General features: G+C 47.4%; 1 protein-coding gene across 1 annotated transcript in view; it reads right to left on the bottom strand.

The window, feature by feature from the left end:
* LOC147112444 (uncharacterized) overlaps positions 1-18392 on the bottom strand; it is a 154214-nt gene that overhangs the window by 81479 nt on the left and 54343 nt on the right. The gene's annotated exons all lie outside the window — the stretch shown is intronic.

Genomic DNA, 18392 nt, shown 5'->3' with positions numbered 1-18392 from the left:
TTTTGTGACTCTTCCTCTTCTGTTTCACGAGGTCGGCTTTTACAGCTGCCTCATGAAAGATCATATTTATATCCTCTATGGCCATGTTTACCCCATCTCTGGTGATCTCATATAGATTTTCTTTAAATTTTGAAATTTTACTTGTGAGATCAGGTGAATTTAGTGCTGTGATGAATTTATCTCCACTGTCTGGGGCCCATCTGTATGTCTGGTTTATTTTATGTAGCTTACTGGGTTCCTTTTTTGTGTCTGTAGTTTGGGCAGAAAGTTTAAGGTACACATTTATTTGGTTATGGTCTGAGAGGGGGGATTGCTGCCTGACAGTGAATGCGTTGATATCGCAGGGGTCCAGGTCAGTGATTGTATAATCCACCACACTAGACCCAAGAGTTGAGGAATATGTGAGTCTCCCTAAGGAGTCCCCTCTGAACCTACCGTTAACTATGTACAGGCCTAAGGCTCGGCAGAGTTGCACTACCTCCCTACCGCTTTTATTTATTTCACAATCGAGGTTGTTTCGGTTTGCGATGGCTGGTGTGACATATAGAGGGGTCTGGCCAAACACATGGTTGTTGCCCTGTGGGTCTATGAAGTCAGGTTCACATCCTGTCCTTGCATTTAGGTCCCCACATAGTAGCACCTTTCCTTGGGCCTGGAAATGGCTGATTTCCATGTGGAGAGTGTCAAATATCTCCTCTTCAAAATATGGCGATTCTATTGGAGGTATGTAGATCGCACATAAGTAAACATCGTTTTTTTCTATTCCTATATTTTTATCTAATTTTAGCCATACGTGTGATTTTCCCTGTTTTATCGGTGAGATGTGTTTGTTCAGTTCTCCTTTATACCACACCAGGATTCCCCCGGAGGTTCTGCCCTTGCGTGTCTTAATGTTCTTTACTGAAGGCACAATAATTTCATGTTACATTGGGGGACAGTGGGTCGGCATGTCCTTTTGGCACCATGTTTCTGTTAACACAATTATATCAATGTCTTTTATAGCTTTTAGGAATTCAGGGTCTGTACTCTTCATCCCAAAAGTTGAGGAGCGGAGGCCCTGGATATTCTCTCTCTCATACTCCCAATCTCTCTCTCTCTCACACTCCCAGTCTCTCTCTCTCTCGCACTCCCAATCTCTCTCTCTCTCACACTCCCAATCTCTCTCTCTCACACTCCCAATCTCTCTCTCTCTCACACTCCCAATCTCTCTCTCTCACACTCCCAATCTCTCTCACTCACACTCCCAATCTCTCTCTCTCACACTCCCAATCTCTCTCTCTCTCACATTCCCAGTCTCTCTCTCACATACTCCCTGTCTCTCTCTCTCTCTCAGACTCCCAATCTCTCTCTCTCTCACACTCCCAATCTCTCTCTCTCTCACACTCCCAATCTCTCTCTCTCTCACACTCCCAATCTCTCTCTCTCACACTCCCAATCTCTCTCTCTCTCACACTCCCAATCTCTCTCTCTCACACTCCCAATCTCTCTCACTCACACTCCCAATCTCTCTCTCTCACACTCCCAATCTCTCTCTCTCTCACATTCCCAGTCTCTCTCTCACATACTCCCTGTCTCTCTCTCTCTCTCAGACTCCCAATCTCTCTCTCTCTCACACTCCCAATCTCTCTCTCTCTCACACTCCCAATCTCTCTCTCTCTCACACTCCCAGTCTCTCTCTCTCACACTCCCAATCTCTCTCTCTCTCTCACACTCCCAATCTCTCTCTCTCTCTCACACTCCCAATCTCTCTGTCTCACAGTCCCAATCTCTCTCTCTCACACTCCCAATCTCTCTCTCTCTCACATTCCCAGTCTCTCTCTCACACTCCGAATCTCTCTCTCTCTCACACTCCCAATCTCTATCTCTCTCACACTCCCAATCTCTCCCTCTCTCAAACTCCCAATCTCTCTCTCTCACACTCCCAATCTCTCTCTCTCACACTCCCAATCTCTCTCTCTCACACTCCCAATCTCTCTCTCTCACACTCCCAATCTCTCTCTCACACTCCCAATCTCTCTCTCTCTCACGCTCCCAATCTCTCTCTCTCTCACACTCCCAATCCCTCTCTCTCTCACACTCCCAATCTCTCTCTCACACTTCCAATCTCTATCTCTCTCACTCTCCCAATCTCTCTCTCTCTCACTCTCCCAGTATCTCTCTCTCACACTGCCAATCTCTCTCTCTCTCTCACACCCAATCTCTCTCTCACACTCCCAGTCTCTCTCTCTCTCACACTCCCAATCTCTCTCTCCCTCTCACACCCCAATCTCTCTCTCTCACACACTCCCAGTCTCTCTCTCTCACACTCCCAATCTTTCTCCCTCTCACACTCCCAATCTCTCTCTCTCACACTCCCAATCTCTCTCTCTCACACTCCCAAACTCTCTCTCTCACACACTCCCAGTCTCTCTCTCACACTCCCAGTCTCTCTCTCACACTCCCAATCTGTCTCTCTCTCACACTCCCAATCTCTCTCTCTCACACTCCCAATCTCTCCCTCTCTCACACTCCCAGTCTCTCTCTCGCTCTCACACTCCCAATCTCTCTCTCTCTCTCACACTCCCAATCTCTCTCTCTCACACCCCCAATCTCTCTCTCTCACACACCCAATCTCTCGCTCTCTCACACTCCCAATCTCTCTCTCTCTCACACTCCCAATCTCTCTCTCTCACACACTCCCAGTCTCTCTCTCTCACACTCCCAGTCTCTCTCTCTCACACTGCCAATCTCTCTCTCTCACACTCCCAATCTCTCTCTCTCTCACACTCCCAATCTCTCTCTCTCTCACGCTCCCAATCTCTCTCTCACAAACCCAATCTCTCTCTCTCTCACACTCCCAGTCTCTCTCTCTCTCTCACACTCCCAATCTCTCTCTCTCTCACACTCCCAATCTCTCTCTCTCTCACACTCCCAGTCTCTCTCTCACACTCCCAATCTTTCTCCCTCTCACACTCCCAATCTCTCTCTCTCACACTCCCAATCTCTCTCTCTCACACTCCCAAACTCTCTCTCTCACACACTCCCAGTCTCTCTCTCACACTCCCAGTCTCTCTCTCACACTCCCAATCTGTCTCTCTCTCACACTCCCAATCTCTCTCTCTCACACTCCCAATCTCTCCCTCTCTCACACTCCCAGTCTCTCTCTCGCTCTCACACTCCCAATCTCTCTCTCTCTCTCACACTCCCAATCTCTCTCTCTCACACTCCCAATCTCTCTCTCTCACACACCCAATCTCTCGCTCTCTCACACTCCCAATCTCTCTCTCTCTCACACTCCCAATCTCTCTCTCTCACACACTCCCTGTCTCTCTCTCTCACACTCCCAGTCTCTCTCTCTCACACTGCCAATCTCTCTCTCTCACACTCCCAATCTCTTTCTTTCTCACACTCCCAATCTCTCTCTCTCTCACGCTCCCAATCTCTCTCTCACAAACCCAATCTCTCTCTCTCTCACACTCCCAGTCTCTCTCTCTCTCTCACACTCCCAATCTCTCTCTCTCTCACACTCCCAATCTCTCTCTCTCTCACACTCCCAGTCTCTCTCTCACACTCCCAGTCTCTCTCTCACACTCCCAATCTCTCTCTCTCACACTCCCAATCTCTCTCTCTCTCACACTCCCAATCTCTTTCTCTCTCACACTCCCAATCTCGCTCTCTCTCACACTCCCAATCTCTCTCCAATTCCAATTCCAACTCCAATTCAAATGCTTTATTGGCATGAAAGTTTACAGAGAACCATATTGCCAAAGCTTACATAGCAAAAAGGTACAGTTTTCCAACATTCTGTAGGTGTCAATCGATTTGACATTTGTTGGGTACATACAATATTACTTTTAAACAATATTAATTTTAAACAGTCTTTGTACTTCATTTGGTACGTTCAATATTATTTTTAAACAGTCTTAATTTTAAACAGTCCTCAGGTTGTGACATGTTGTTACATATTTGGCCCCAAGGTATGGTCTGTCTCCTTCTCCCAGGACTAATCTCAATTTTGACAGGTCATCCTATTCCTTGAAATCTGGGGTTGTTTGGCTTAGCTTGTTGAATGATATGTTTCTTGATGTGTTGAATTTTTCGCATTTTAGGAGGAAATGCATCTCTGTTTCAACCTCGCCGACCAGACATTGATCGCATATTCTATTCTCTCTAGGCTGCCAGGATTTCTTGTATCTGCGTTTTTCAATTTCCAGTTGGTGGTTGCTTAGTCTGTACCTGGTGAGGGTCTGTCTCTGTTTTGTGTCTCTGATGGTCGTGAGGTAGTCTGCCAGTTTATATTCTCTTTTTAGGGCCCGGTAACATTCTAATCTGCTTTGGCTTTCGGTTATTTTGTTCCAATGTTCCAGGTAGGTTTCTTTGCATTTTTTAATGATTTGGTTCACTCGGATTGGTGTTTGGACAGCTGTGTTGGTCTGGGGCTGGTCAGGGTCCGGCTGAGTACTTAGTTTCAGTAGCAGCTGACTCAGGGGACTCTTTTCTGGGTTTAGCTCTTGGGTCTGAAAGGCTTTGAAATGAAGGGTGTCTGGGGAGCTAGATTTGAGGTGATTTAGGAAGTTTAGTGCTCGTTTTTGGATGTTTATTATCAGTGGGTATCTGCCTAGTTCGGCTCTGCATGCATTTGTTGGCGTTTTTCTTTGGGTGCGAAGGATACTTCGGCAGAATTCTGCATGTAGGGCTTCTATTGTGTGTTTTTCCCATTTAGTGTAGCTTTGGTGATTTAGCGGGCCCCATACTTCACTACCGTACAGTGCAATGGGCAGGATTATGCTGTCAAATATTTTGAGCCAGATTTTGATTGGGATTTGGATGTTGTAGAATTTTCTTTTTATTGCATATAGGGCTCTTCGGGCTTTTTCTTTTAGTGCATTCACTGCTATGCTGAAGCTCCCTGATGCTGTAATAGTTAGACCAAGGTAGGTGTAGCTCATAGTGTGTCCTATAGTGGTATCACTGAGGGTAAACTGGTATTTGTTTTCCTGACATCTGGGCCTTTTTTGAAAAATCATGATGTTGGTTTTCTTTAGATTTACTGTTAGAGCCCAATTTTGGCAGTATTTGTCGAGTAGGTCTAGTTGTTGCTGTAATCCCTGTTCTGTGGGAGACAGCAGAACCAGGTCATAGAGTCATAGAGTCATAGAGTTTTACAGCACAGAAAGAGGCCCTTTGGCCCATCGTGTCCGCGCCGCCCATCCACCCCTGTCCTGTCTAATCCCATTTTCCAGCATTTGGTCCATAGCCTTGTATGCAATGGCATTTCAAGTGCTCATCCAAATGCTTCTTGAATGTTGTGAGGGTTCCTGCCTCTACCACCCTTTCAGGCAGTGAGTTCCAGATTCCAACCACCCTCTGGGTCAAAAAGTTCATCCTTAAATCCCCTCTAAATCTCCTGCCCCTTACCCTGAATCTATGCCCCCTTGTTATTGACCCCCCTACTAAGGGGAAAAGTTCCTCTTTATCTACCCTATCTATGCCCCTCATCATTTTGTACACCTCAATCAGGTCCCCCCTCAGCCTTCTTTGCTCCAAGGAAAACAACCCCAGCCTGTTTAGTCTTTCTTCATAGCTGAGGCGCTCCATCCCAGGTAACATCCTGGTGAATCTTCTCTGCACCCTCTCCAAAGCAATCACATCCTTCCTATAGTGAGGCGACCAGAACTGCACACAGTACTCCAGCTGTGGCCTCACCAGCGTTTTGTACAGCTCCATCATAACCTCCCTGCTCTTATATTCTATGCCTCGGCTAATGAAGGCAAATATCCCATATGCCTTTTTAACCACCTTATCTACCTGTTCCGCTGCCTTCAGAGATCTATGTACATGTACACCAAGGTCCCTCTGACCCTCTGTACTTCCTAGGGTCCTACCACTCATTGTGTATTCCCTTGCCTTATTTGTCCGTCCAAAATGCATCACCTCGCACTTTTCAGGGTTAAATTCCATTTGCCACTTTTCCGCCCATCTGACCAACCCGTTTATATCGTCCTGTAGCCTGAGGCTTTCCTCCTCGCAATTTACCACCCCACCAATTTTCGTGTCATCTGCGAACTTACTGATCATACCTTTTACATTCTCATCCAAATCATTTATGTAGATCACAAACAGCAAGGGTCCCAGCACCGATCCCTGAGGCACCCCACTGGACACAGGCTTCCAGTCACAAAAGCATCCTTCGACCATCACCCTCTGCCTCCTGCCACTCAGCCAGTTTAGGATCCAACGCGCCAAGGCACCCTGGATCCCATGGGCTCTTACCTTCTTGACCAGTCTCCTATGCGGGACTTTGTCAAAAGCTTTACTGAAGTCCATGTAAACCACATCCACAGCATTTCCCTCATCCACCCCCCTCGTCACCCCCTCGAAAAATTCAATCAGATTTGTCAGACATGATTTACCCTTGACAAAGCCATGCTGACTATCCCCGATTAATCCTTGCCTCTCCAAGTGGAGATTAATTTTGTCCCTCAGAATTTTTTCCAATAATTTCCCTACCACAGATGTTAGGCTCACTGGCCTGTAATTCCCTGGTTTATCCCTGCTACCCTTCTTGTATAGTGGTACTACATTAGCTGTTCTCCAGTCCTCTGGTACATCCCCTGTGGCCAGAGAGGTTCTGAAAATTTGTGTGAGAGCCCCTGCAATCTCCTCCTTTGCCTCCCACAGCAGCCTGGGATACATCTCGTCCGGGCCTGGGGATTTATCCACTTTTTGGCCTGCTAAAACCGCTAGCACCTCCTCCCTCTCGATGCTGATATGTTCAAGTATGTCACAGTCCCCTTGCCCGATTTCTATGTCTGCATCGTCTCTCTCCATAGTGAACACAGATGCAAAAAATTCATTTAAAACCCCGCCTACATCATCTGGCTCTACACACAGATTGCCACTTTGGTCCCTGATGGGCCCTACCCTTTCCCTGGTTATCCTCTTGCCCTTAATATACTTATAAAACATCTTAGGATTTTCCTTTATTTTGCTCGCCAGTGTTATTTCATGGCCCCTCCTCGCCCTCCTAATTTCTTTTTTAAGTATGCCCCTGCACTTTTTATACTCCTCTAGGGCTTCTTCCGTCTTTAGTCTTTTGTAACTGCCAAAAGCCCCCCTTTTATTTCTAATGCATTTTTGTATATCCCTTGTCATCCAAGGTTCCCTTTGCTTGTTGGTCCCACCCTTGACCTTTACAGGAACATGTTGGCGTTGTACTCTCTCTATTTCCCTTCTGAAAGTCTCCCACTGTCTTGATGTGGATTTTCCTACAAGTAGCTGCTCCCAGTCCACTTTGGCCAGATCCTGCCTTATCATATTAAAATCGGCCTTCCCCCAATTTAGAACCCTTATTTCCGGGCCGTCTTTGTCTTTTTCCATGACCACCTTAAATCTCACCGAATTATGGTCACTATCGCCAAAATGCTCTCCTACTGACACTTCCACCACTTGCCCGGCTACATTCCCCAGAATTAGGTCCAGTATCGCCCCCTCTCTTGTAGGACTTTCTACATGTTGGCTCAAAAAGCTCTCCTGGATGCACTTTAAGAATTCTGCACCCTCTAAGCCTTTCACACTCTGACTATCCCAATTTATATTGGGGAAGTTGAAATCCCCCACTATTATTACCCTATTATTTTCGCACTTTTCTGAGATTTGCCTACATATCTGTTCCTCTATCTCCCCCTGACTGTTTGGGGGCCTATAGTACACTCCCAGCAAAGTGCTTGCCCCCGGTCGTCCGCATAGAACAGGGATTTCACATCTCCATCCAGGAGACGGAGACCTGGTGACTCGCTTTGCTCCAGCATGTCTGCTAATTCATTTATGTATATGTTGAACAGGGTCGGGCTCAAATTGCAGCCCTGCTGGACGCCTCTTCTCTGGGTGAAGAAATCGGTGCGTTTGTCTCCAATTTTGACCCCGCATTTGTTTTTCAGATACATTGATTTCATAAGGTCATAGACTTTGCCCCCTATTCCACACTGAAGCAGTTTATAATAGAGCCCTTCGTGCCATATAGAGTCAAAGGCTTTCTTGAAGTCGATGAAACAGGTGAATATTTTCCCATTTTTTGTTTGGTGTATATGTTTTTCAATGAGGGTGTGAAGGGTATAGATATGGTCGGCGGTGCGGTGTTTTGGAAGAAAGCCTATTTGGCTTTTTCTGAGGATATTATGTTTGTTAAGAAAATCAAGTAATCTACTATTTAGAATACTGCAGAATAACTTCCCTAGACAACTGTTGACACAGATGCCGCGGTAGTTATTTGGGTCTGATTTGTTTCCACTTTTATATATGGGGGAGATTAGTCCTTGGCACCAGATATCGGGAAAGCAGCCTGAACGTAATATGATGTTGAATAATTTGAGTACCGCACCCTGCATCTCCATATTGCTGAACTTTAGCATTTCATTTTTGATGTTGTCTGGGCCACAGGCTTTCTTTAGGTGGAGAGATTTTGTTTTTGTGGCCAGTTCTTTCCATGTGATTGGGGAGTCTAGAGGGTTTTGGTTGTCTTTAATTGTTGCTTCTAATGTGTGGAGTTTTTCTGTGACCTGATGTTGACTTGGGTTTGTTTTGTTTATTGGGATGTCTTTGTAGAGGTTTTCCAAGTGTGTTCTCCAGATGTCGCCATCTTGGATTGGTAATGCTTGCAATTGTGTTGTACTCAGGTTATTCCACATTTCCCAGAATTGTTTTGGATTGGTGGAGTTTTCAATTTCTTCGAGTATTTTGTGGGTATAGTTTTGTGTTTTGTTCCTAATGGTGTGTTTATATCTTTTGAGGGTTTCATTGTATCTAGTACGTAGGTCCGGATTGTTTGGTTGGCGATGCTTTTGGTTTGATATTTTTCTCAGGTCTTTTCTGGCATTTTTGCATTCGTGGTCAAACCATTTCTTATTTTTATTTTGTCTTTTGTGACGCTTCCTCTTCTGTTTCACAAGGTCGGCTTTTACAGCTGCCTCATGGAAGATCATATTTATATCCTCTATGGCCATGTTTACACCATCTCTGGTGATCTCGTATGGGTTTTCTTTAAATTTTGATATTTTACTTGTGAGATCAGGTGACTTTAGTGCTGTGATGAATTTTTCTCCACTGTCTGGGGCCCATCTGTATGTCTGGTTTATTTTATGGAGCTTACTGGGTTCCTTTTTTGTGTCTGTAGTTTGGGCAGAAAGTTTAAGGTACATATTTATTTGGTTATGGTCTGAGAGGGGGGATTGCTGCCTGACAGTGAATGAGTTGATATCGCAGGGGTCCAGGTCAGTGATTGTATAGTCCACCACACTAGACCCAAGAGTTGAGGAGTATGTGAGTCTCCCTAGGGAGTCCCCTCTGAACCTACCGTTAACTATGTACAGGCCCAAGGCTCGGCAGAGTTGCACTACCTCCCTACCGCTTTTATTTATTTCACGATCAAGGTTGTTCCGATTTGCGATGGCTGGTGTGACATCTAAAGGGGTCTGGCCAAACACATGGTTGTTTCCCTGTGGGTCTATGAAGTCAGGTTCACAACCGGTCCTTGCATTTAGGTCCCCACATATCATCACCTTTCCTTGGGCCTGGAAATGGCTGATTTCCATGTGGAGAGTATCAAATAACTCCTCTTCGAAATATGGCGATTCTATTGGAGGTATGTAGATCGCACATAAGTAAACATCTTTTTTTGCTATTCCTATATTTTTATCTAGTTTTAGCCATACGTGTGATTTTTCCTGTTTTACCGGTGAGATGTGTTTGTCCAGTTCTCCCTTATACCACACCAATATTCCCCCGGAGGTTCTGCCCTTGTGTGTTTTAGTGTTCTTTACTGAGGGCACAATGATTTCATGGTACATTGGAGGACAGTGGGTCGGCACATCCTTTTGGCACCATGTTTCTGTTAACACAATTATATCAATGTCTTTTATAGCTTTTAGGAATTCAGGGTCTGTACTCTTCATCCCAAAAGTTGAGGAGCGGAGGCCCTGGATATTCCAGCAGCTTATGTGGAAAGAACGCATTTATATAGTTCAATAAAACGAAATAAAATGGACCTATTTTGTGGGATGAGTGTGGAAACACTATTTTCTATAATGCTAAATGATGATTTAGTATAAATTTCATGAGGCATGCACATATATCTATCTAATAATAGTAATAATACTGATAAGATAACAATAATGATAATGATAAATAACAATATTAATAATTTCTCCGGCTTTCTATCAGGCTGTTCAGCATCGTCATGATCTTTCTCAGTTCTTGGTCTACAGTCTGTGGTCTAGAGGGGGGTCTTGGGTCAGGTATAAAAGCACGGTTCTGTTGTTGGTTTTGTAAAGGGGGGTGGGGGACATTGGTGGTCCTGTTTGGGCTCCCAATGGTAGAGGGGGTGGGAGGGCTGCGTCTTTTGGCAGTGTTTATGAGGTTTCTTGCGAAGACCCACATCCGCTGTTTGAGTAGATGTATTTCGTCATAGAGGTCCCTTGTGTTGATGTTTGGATGATGGGCCAGGGAGACGTTGGGGAGGACAGAACATCTCGTGTCGATCTCCCTGTTGGTGTTGTGGATTATATAGGCTGGGGTGTCCTTTCTGGGCAGTAGTGTGGAGATCACGATTCGCGCCTCGGGGAATTCCCTGCTGGCCTTTTCCGCCACCCTGCTCACCGCCCTAGCAGTGCCTTCCTGGAGGGTGCGTAGGTCGTTCGTGCCTGTGTGGATCACAATCCATTTGGGGCTTCCAAGGGATTCTTTGTTCAGGATCTTCATTGCTTGGTCTGTGTTGCTGCACCATTTTTTCAGGACTTGATGGTCTGGGAACAGCCTCTGGGGGTCCAGAAACTTTCCGTTGGAGTCGGTCAGCAGGACCGCCTGAGGGGCTGGTTTTTCAGACTGGGTAACAGTAGTCTGGGTAGGACTCGCCTGGTGGCTGGTTGTTGGCTGGGTTTCTGGGATATGTTGTGTGGCAGGAGCGGGGTTTGGGGCTTTCGGTGTGTCCTCGTTTGGGGGGGTATCTGTCGGTTTTTGTGTTCCTGTGTGTAAGGACTGGGTAGCAGTAGTCTGGGCATGACTCGACTGAGGGCTGGTTGGAGCGGGGTTTGTGGCTTTCGGTGTGTCTTCGTGTGGGGTGGCATCCGGCGGGTTCTGTGTCCTTGTGTGTGTTGTTTTTGTGTCCTCAGGTTTTTGGACCTTAAGAGGTTTGTGTTGCCTGCTGAGCCTTTCTACGGTCTCCTTCGTTTTGTTTAGTTGAGTACGGAGTTCTTTGATCTCATTTCTTTGCTCCTCTATGGTCTTTCTCAGCTTGTGGATGGTGGACTCGTGTTCCGTTTTTAGCTGTTTGAATTCCTCCTTCAAATTCTTGGCCAGTGTTTCTCTGTATTCGTTGAAATCAAGTTCTAGTTTGGCCAGATTCTCTTTCATCATTTTGTTTTCGTTGAGAGGTGTGGGGGGGGTGGAGATGGACAGGGAGGTGTTTTCCTCTGCTGGTCTCTCTTCTTCTTCCTCCACTTGGCTCTCATCATCCTCTGTTCGACTTTCTTTTGCTTCCTGTCCATTGGTCCTCTTTGTGTCTGCCTTAGTTTTCAACTGGGGGAATTCCTTTTCGAAGGAGTCCAGATTTTCCACATTCCCCTGTATCATGATCTTTCTATTTTTGTTGTAGTAGCTTATGGTTAGCAGGGGGTCATCTTTATCTAGGTTTCCATCTTTACATATTTTCAGTCTGCCTCCACTGCCAATACCTTCACTGGAGACGTATGCGTAGTGTTTTTGTAAAGTCTCCTTCCAGGAGGTGATGTATTCGGTGTAGAATATGAGGTTGTTCTTCAGCTTAGTCCCTTTGTGTGTGGTATAGTCAACGTAGAGGATCTCTGGGTTATTTTTTAGTGTTGTGTACTTGTATTTTTCCTTTGCTTTATTTTTTGTGCATTGCTCAGGATATATCATTTCCCTGCTCATTGTAGTCGTTTGTTTTTTGTCTCAGATAGATAACTTTTTTTTTTCTCTTTTTTGTGTCGTGTTCCACCTTAGCCCACTTTTAGGTCCAAAATTGGGAGTTTTTCAGGGGTTCATCTTTGATATAGCTGCTCTTAAAGGTTTATCTTTCTCTTTCTCTCACAGGCTCTTGGTTCGGGTAGTTTATCGTTTCTCTCGGGTTTCTATTCCTTTTCCTCGCGGGTTTGTTGTTCTTTTTTCAGGTTTTTTTCGAACTAAATTTAAATAAAATTAAACTTTTTCCGAACTAAGTTTAACTAAAATGAAACTTAGGTAGAATTAGGTAAAATTTATTTCTCCGTTTTTTTTTTTTTTTTCCTCTTCCGACTCTCTCACTCGCTCTCCGGGTCTCGGACTCGCTCTCTCTCTCTGTGTTCCAAACTCGTCCACTCTCTGTGCCCCGGACTCATTCGCTTTCCGCGCTCTGGGCGGATCTCCTCGCGTCGTCGTGTCGGTCTCAGGCCCCCGGGTTTTTTGACTCACCAGGCTGTTTTCTGCCCTGGTCTCCCGGTCTCCGATCCCGCGGTCTCTGGGCCTCGCGTTCTCGGGTTCACCCTCCCCAGGCCTCTTATTTACTGTCCTGGTTCGGGCTGCTCCTCCCGGTCTCCGGTCTCGCGGTTCAGGCCTCTGTTTCTCTCTCTCTCCAGCTTTCTCTCTCCAGCTGGTGTTTCCCCTCCTCTCTCTCTCTCACGCTCTCTCGCTCCGTCTCTCTCGCTGTTTCTCTCGCTGTTTCTCTCTCTTTCACTGTCTCTCTCGCTGTTTCTCTCTCTTTCACTGGCTCTCTCGCTGGCTCTCTCCAGTCTCTCTCTGTCTCACTCTTTCTCTCTCTCTCTCTCTCTCACACTCCCAATCTCTCTCTCTCTCTCTCACTCCCAATCTCTCTCTCTCTCACACTCCCAATCTCTCTCTCTCACACTCCAAATCTCTCTCTCTCACACTCCCTCTCTCTCTCTCTCTCACTCCCAATCTCTCTCTCTCACACACTCCCAATCTCTCTCTCACACTCCCAGTCTCTCTCTCTCACACACTCCCAGTCTCTCTCTCTCACACTCCCAATCTCTCTCTATAACACACCCAATCTCTCTATCTCACACTCCCAGTCTCTCTCTCTCTCACACTCCCAGACTCTCTCTCTCTCACACTCAGTCTCTCTCTCTCTCACACTCCCAATCTCTCTCTCTCACACTCCCAATCTCTGTCTCTCACACACTCCCAGCCTCTCTCTCTCTCTCACACTCTCAATCTCTCTCTCGCGCACTCCCAATCTCTCTCTCTCGCACTCCGAATCTCTCTCTCTCACACTCCCAATCTCTCTCTCTCACACTCCCAGTCTCTCTCTCTCTCACACTCCCAATCCCTCTCTCTCTCTCACACTCCCAATCTCTCTCTCTCTCACACTCCCAATCTCTCTCTCTCACACTCCCAATCTCTCTCTCTCTCACACCCCCAATCTCTCTCTCTCTCACACTCCCAGTCTCTCTCTCTCTCACACTTCCTATCTCTCTCTCACACTCCGAATCTCTCTCTCTCTCACACTCCCAATCTCTCTCTCTCTCACACTCGCAATCTCTCTCTCTCTCACAATCCCAATCTCTCTCTCTCACACTCCCAATCTCTCTCTCTCACACTCCCAGTCTCTCTCTCTCTCGCACTCCCAAGCTCTCTCTCTCACACTCCCAATCTCTCTCTCTTTCACACTCCCAGTCTCTCTCTCTCTCGCACTCCCAATCTCTCTCTCTCACACTCCCAATCTCTCTCTCTTTCACACTCCCAGTCGCTCTCTCTCTCTCACACTCCCAATCTCTCTCTCTCTCACACTCCCAATCTCTCTCTCTCTCACACTCCCAATCTCTCTCTCTCTCACACTCCCAATCTCTCTCTCTCACACTCCCAATCTCTCTCTCTCTCACACTCCCAATCTCTCTCTCTCTCACACTCCCAATCTCTCTCTCACACTCCCAATCTCTCTCTCTCTCACACTCCCAATCTCTCTCTGTCTCACACTCCCAATCTCTCTCTCTCTCACACTCCCAATCTCTCTCTCTCTCACACTCCCAATCTCTCTCTCTCTCACACTCCCAATCTCTCTCTCTCTCACACTCCCAATCTCTCTCTCTCTCACACTCCCAATCTCTCTCTCTCTCACACTCCCAATCTCTCTCTCTCTCACACTCCCAATCTCTCTCTCTCTCACACTCCCAATCTCTCTCTCTCTCACACTCCCAATCTCTCTCTCTCTCACACTCCCAATCTCTCTCTCTCACACTCCCAATCTCTCTCTCTCTCACACTCCCAATCTCTCTCTCTCACACTCCCATTCTCTCTCTCTCTCTCACAATCCCAATCTCTCTCTCTCTCTCACACTCCCAGTCTCTCTCTCTCTCACACTCCCAATCTCTCTCTCTCTCACACTCCCAATCTCTCTCTCTCACACTCCCAATCTCTCTCTCTCACACTCCCAATCTCTCTCTCTCTCACACTCCCAATCTCTCTCTCTCACACTCCCCATCTCTCTCTCTCACACTCCCAGTCTCTCTCTCTCTCTCACACTCCCAATCTCTCTCTCTCTCACACTCCCAATCTCTCTCTCTCACACTCCCAATCTCTCTCTCTCTCACAGTCCCAATCTCTCTCTCTCTCACACTCCCAATCTCTCTCTCTCTCACACTCCCAATCTCTCTCTCTCTCACACTACCAATCTCTTTCTCTCACACTCCCAATCTGTCTCACACTCCCAGTCTCTCTCTCTCACACTTCCATTCTATCTCTCTCTCACACTCCCAGTCTCTCTCTCTCTCTCTCACTCCCTGTCTCTCTCTCTCGCTCACTCCCAGTCTCTCTCTCTCACACACGCCCAGTCTCTCTTTCTCTCTCTCTCACACACACTCCCACTGTCTTTCTCTCTCTCACTCCCAGTCTCTCTCTCCCTCACACTCCCAGTCTCTCTCTCTCTCACACTCCCAATCTCTGTCTCTCACACACTCCCAGCCTCTCTCTCTCTCTCACACTCTCAATCTCTCTCTCGCGCACTCCCAATCTCTCTCTCTCGCACTCCGAATCTCTCTCTCTCACACTCCCAATCTCTCTCTCTCACACTCCCAGTCTCTCTCTCTCTCACACTCCCAATCCCTCTCTCTCTCTCACACTCCCAATCTCTCTCTCTCTCACACTCCCAATCTCTCTCTCTCTCACTCCCAATCTCTCTCTCTCTCACACCCCCAATCTCTCTCTCTCTCACACTCGCAATCTCTCTCTCTCTCACAATCCCAATCTCTCTCTCTCTCACACTCCCAGTCTCTCTCTCTCTCACACTCCCTATCTCTCTCTCACACTCCGAATCTCTCTCTCTCTCACACTCCCAATCTCTCTCTCTCTCACACTCGCAATCTCTCTCTCTCACAATCCCAATCTCTCTCTCTCACACTCCCAATCTCTCTCTCTCACACTCCCAGTCTCTCTCTCTCACACTCCCAATCTCTCTCTCTCTCACAGTCCCAATCTCTCTCTCTTTCACACTACCAATTTCTCTCTCTCTCACACTCCCAGTCTCTCTCTCTCACACTCCCAATCTCTCTCTCTCTCACACTCCCAATCTCTCTCTCTCTCACACGACCAATCTCTCTCTCTCACACTCCCAGTCTCTCTCTCACACTCCCAGTCTCTCTCTCTCTCTCACTCTCAGTCTCTCTCTCACACTCCCAATCTCTCTCTCACACTCCCAATCTCTCTCTCTCTCTCTCACTCACAATCTCTCTCTCTCTCAAACTCCTAATCTCTCTCTCTCTCACACTCCCAATCTCTCTCTCTCACTGTTGAGTCTGTATGTCCCAGTTAGGTTTAGGATCAATCACTGGACACAGACAACAAGAATAACTTTTAACCGGTCTTTACTATTCGAAGGTCAGGACTGAACTGCCCAGCAAATCCTTGCACAACACTTATATACGGGTGTGGTCACCACCGGTATTGCAGTATTACGGTATACAGCCGCCAAGAGAAAGTAGTACATCTCTTAAGGTAGTTCTCTTAAGGTGGAACAGGTTACATACACCACACTCACACTCCCAGTCTCTCTCTCTCTCAAATTCCAGTCTCTCTCTCTCTCTCTCACTCCCAATCTCTCTCTCTCTCACACTCCCAGTCTCTCTCTCTCTCACACTCCCAATCTCTCTCTCTCTCACACTCCCAATCTCTCTCTCTCTCACACTCCCAATCTCTCTCCCTCTCTCACTCCCAATCTCTCTCTCTCACACTCCCAATCTCTCCCACACTCCCAATCTCTCTTTCTCTCACACTCCCAATCTCTCTCACACTCCCAGTCTCTCTCTCTCACACTTCCAATCTATCTCTCTCTCACACTCCCAGTCTCTCTCTCTCTCTCTCACTCCCTGTCTCTCTCTCTCGCTCACTCCCAGTCTCTCTCTCTCACACACGCCCAGTCTCTCTTTCTCTCTCTCTCACACACACTCCCACTGTCTCTCTCTCTCTCACTCCCAATCTCTCTCTCCCTCACACTCCCAGTCTCTCTCTCTCTCACACTCCCAATCTCTCTCTCTCACACTCCCAGTCTCTCTCTCTCTCTCTCACTCCCAGACTCTCTCTCTCTCTCACTCCCAGTCTCTCTCTCTCTCTCACTCCCAGTTTCTCTCTCTCACACTCCCACTCTATCTCTTTCTCACACTCCCAGTCTCTCTCTCTCTCTCTCACACTCCCAATCTCTCTCTCACACTCCCAATCTCTCTCTCTCTCACACTCCCAATCTCTCTCTCTCACACTCCCACTCTCTCTCTCTCTCACACTCCCACTCTCTCTCTTTCTCACACTCCCAGTCTCTCTCTCTCTCTCTCTCACACTCCCAGTCTCTCTCTCTCTCTCTCTCTCACTCCCAGTCTCTCTCTCTCTCTCACACTTCCAGTGTCTCTCACACTTCCCGTCTCTCTCTCACACTCCCAGTCTCTCTCTCCTTCCCCCTCTCTCTCCTTCCCTCTCTCTCTTTCCCCCTCTCTCTCTCCTTCCCTCTCGCTCTCTCTCTCTCCTTCCCTCGCTCTCTCTCTCCTTCCCTCTCTCTCTCCTTCCCTCTCTCTCTCTCCTTCCCCCTCTCTCTCTCCTTCCCCCTCTCTCTCTCCTTCCCCCTATCTCTCTCCTTCCCCCTCTCTCTCTCTCTCCTTCCACCTCTCTCTCTCTCTCTCTCCCCTTCCCTCTCTCTCTCTCTCTGTCCTTCCCTCTCTCTCTCTCCTTCCCTCTCTCTCTCCTTCCCTCTCTATCTCTCCTTCCCTCTCTATCACTCCTTCCCTCTCTCTCCTTCCCCCTCTCTCTCTCCTTCCCCCTCTATCTCTCTCCTTCCATCTCTCTCTCTCTCTCCTTCCCTCTCTCTCTCTCTCTCCTTCCCTCTCTCTCTCTCCTTCCCTCTCTATCTCTCCTTCCCTCTCTCTCTCTCCTTCCCTCTCTCTCTCTCCTTCCCTCTCTATCTCTCTCCTTCCATCTCTCTCTCTCTCTCCTTCCATCTCTCTCTCTCTCCTTCCCTCTCACTCTCTGCTTCCCTCTCTCCCTTTCTCTCTCCTTCCCTCTCTCTCTCTCTCTCCTTCCCTCTCTCTCTCTCCTTCCCTCTCTCCCTCTCTCTCCTTCCCTCTCTCTCTCTCCTTCCCTCTCTCCCTCTCCTTCCCTCTCTCTCTCTCCTTCCGTCTCTCTCTCTCTCTCCTTCCATCCCTCTCTCTCTCTCCTTCCCTCTCTCTCGCTCTCTCTCCTTCCCTCGCTCTCTCTCTCTGCTTCCCTCTCTCTCTCTCTCTCTCCTTCCCTCTCTCTCTCTCTCCTTCCCTCTCTCTCTCTCCTTCCCTGTCTCTCTCTCCTTCCCTCTCTCTCTTCCCCCAGTCTCTCCCTCTCTTCCAACAACAACATGCCCTCAAAAAAGCCTCGGCACCGCCGGGCACCCCCAGCTAGTCTATATCTTATATATATAAATCGGTTGATCTGTCTGTCTGTCCTTCTGTCTGTCCTTCTGTCTGTCCTTCTGTCTGTCCTTCTGTCTGTCCTTCTGTCTATCTGTCTGTCATCACGTGTGCGTCTGTCTGGTATGCGCTCGAAAGTTATAGAGCGTACCTACGCGTGCGTTACGTCGAAAGAAAGCTTACCTTTCCAAAACGGTCTTAAGCGTATTTACGTTTCGACTGGGCAAAAATCGCGCCCGCGGTATCCGAAAAACCTTCAACATTCCGCTCATTAGCGACCTCGAGGTCTTATCGTTCTGAACCGAGGTGAGTAGCCGCCATCTTGCTTCCATTCTTTTTCCTGCTTTCTGCGTCTTTCTTTTCAAATATACATTTCCAGCAAAATAAAATTGCTTTCATTACATTGTTTTAAAAAAAAGTTCATTCATTTGTAAATATTTTCTCTAACGTGAAGATTCTTTTTCCGACCTTTTCCCGTTTTTGTTAGGC

The sequence above is a fragment of the Somniosus microcephalus genome, chromosome 9 (assembly GCF_052327205.1).
Source record: "Somniosus microcephalus isolate GS21.2 chromosome 9, FLI_Smic_1.0, whole genome shotgun sequence".
NCBI lineage: Eukaryota > Metazoa > Chordata > Chondrichthyes > Squaliformes > Somniosidae > Somniosus > Somniosus microcephalus.
Note: the sequence above shows the minus strand (reverse complement) of the source record. Positions and strands in the feature narration are given on the sequence as shown.